Raw genomic sequence first — 2,500 nt, forward strand, 5'->3', positions numbered from 1 at the left:
AAAAGGACCAAATCTGAGGCGTTGTCATATTTTGGCTTTTACAAAAGTCCTGAGGGAAACTTAATGGAAGATGGTCACCCTGTCTGCAGAACATGCCAGAAGAAAGTCACTGTAATAGGGGAAACACTTCAAAACTACGAACGCAAGGCAAGTGGACTTTGACCTCAATACCAAACCTACGTCTGGGAAATAATAATGTGAAGCGAACGAACAAGTTCAGACAAGACTAGGGTGACATTTAAGGGATAATAATTGACATTAACAACCGCCATTTGCGAGTGTAACGTTATTTTGGCTGCACATTAGTCACTCTGGCTGTTGAACTTATAATAGTCTTCTCAAAAGCCATCTGTTATAATCGCGTTGCGCATTATAACCATATACACGTGTTTATATTGAGTTTATAAAAGCGATGTCGTCTCATAATCAGAGTCGTTCAGATTAGCGGAGTTATGTTCAGAGCGCGCGCCGCTCACACGCTGAAATCTGCACTCAGAGCAGAGATGTGTGTGTGCTGTACGCAGGAGATTCACTCATCATACAGTGATCGAACTGTTTCTGTTGTATTTCAGCAGCGAAAATAGTTTCAAACAAACCCAGCAGAGCCAAAACGCATCTGATATGACTGGCATAACGCAGGCGAATTTAGGGACCGTCTGTAAAGTGACACACAACATTGGTAACGTTATACACGTTTCAAACTTCACTAGCATTTGAAGAGAATGACAGTCATAAAAAGACTGTAAAGTGATCATCTAGGTGTCAGGTATGATGCACACATTTTGATATTTAATAAAATCAACTGTCAAATCATATGGAAATATGGATATGCATTATTTCTCTAGGATACTGTTTGGGCTCTTACACAAAATATGCTGATTTAAATGCATCATTGCTGAACACTAGAGAATATTGCTTGAGAATATATTTACAGAGATAATATTAGAGATTATATTTACGACAAATTATTATTATTTATGCGTTATGCGTTGCTATTGACGACGGCCATTATAAGGAAGGAAATCCCACAGAATAGAATCTAGCTTAAAAAAGTGCTTAGAGCTGCTTTAGTTATTTGTTGTTTGTTGATTTTCAAATATAAAACTTGTTGAAATGTTTTAAGTGTGTGCATCTGTTCTTTTTGAACACTTTCATCTCATTTGAACAAAACCGTGATAATATTGATAACCGTGATAATTTGGGTCACTATAATCGTGATGTTAAATTTCCAAACCGTTTCATCCCTAGTGTGTGTGTGTAACTCACCCATACGCCGCAGTGAGACTGTAGATTCATTTACTGACTTGATGAATTTGAATAATCCTTTCAGTCATTTCGTTCATTTAAACATGCTGGTAGTTAATATATATATTCAATGGCTAATTTCTCCAAACACGTCCACATATGTAATCTTTGATCATATTCCGAATTATGGAGAGCAAAAGATAAATTATGACCAACGTAATGAAAGAACCGCTCATGTGCGAATATGACAGAGATAGGCACACCTGAGAAAACATACAGAAAATAATATAATGTCTTGTTCACATAGAGAGAATTAATATTATTTTCTCCAGTTGTCCAGTGTTGCCTATAGAGTATTAGATGTTTGTTTTTATGCCTATGCTAACTTTAAGAAGAGTCCGCTAACAGAGAGCAGCTAGGCTACAAAACATGTCACATTAATGTTTAGTTTTACTTTTATAAATTGAGCATGATCATATTACAGATACATTACTTTTCAAATAAATAAATGAACTTTATTATTTTTCTTCCCGTGTAGAGGTGCAGATTCAGTACATGGCCAAATAAAATAGACTTTCAATAATCGGGAAAGTAAGTTAAAGGGTTAATTCCCCTCAAAGAGAAACTAAAACCCCTGATGTAACCCTCATGCTGTTCCACAAACCTGCATTAGTTACAGGGGGAGTAAATGACGAGTAAATGATGAGTAAATGATGAGTAAATGATGAGTAAATGATGAGTAAATGATGGGTAAATGATGAGTAAATGACGGGTAAATGACGGGTAAATGACGAGTAAATGACGAGTAAATGACGGGTAAATGACGAGTAAATGACGGGTAAATGACGAGTAAATGACGAGTAAATGACGGGTAAATGACGAGTAAATGACGGGTAAATGACGAGTAAATGACGAATAAATGACGGGTAAATGACGAGTAAATGACGAGTAAATGACGGGTAAATGACGGGTAAATGACGAGTAAATGACGGGTAAATGACGGGTAAATGACGGGTAAATGACGGGTAAATGACGAGTAAATGACGGGTAAATGACGAGTAAATGACGAGTAAATGACGAGTAAATGACGGGTAAATGACGGGTAAATGACGAGTAAATGACGAGTAAATGACGAGTAAATGATGACGAGTAAATGACGAGTAAATGACGAGTAAATGACGAGTAAATGACGGGTAAATGACGAGTAAATGACGGGTAAATGACGAGTAAATGACGGGTAAATGACGGGTAAATG

At 36.8% G+C, this 2,500-nt stretch overlaps 1 protein-coding gene across 1 annotated transcript in view; it reads left to right on the forward strand.

Annotated features, from left to right (window-relative positions):
* Positions 1-2,500, forward strand: part of cops6 (COP9 signalosome subunit 6) — a 14,857-nt gene that overhangs the window by 3,355 nt on the left and 9,002 nt on the right. The gene's annotated exons all lie outside the window — the stretch shown is intronic.

Source organism: Gobio gobio (assembly GCF_949357685.1).
Source record: "Gobio gobio genome assembly, chromosome: 16".
Lineage (NCBI taxonomy): Eukaryota > Metazoa > Chordata > Actinopteri > Cypriniformes > Gobionidae > Gobio > Gobio gobio.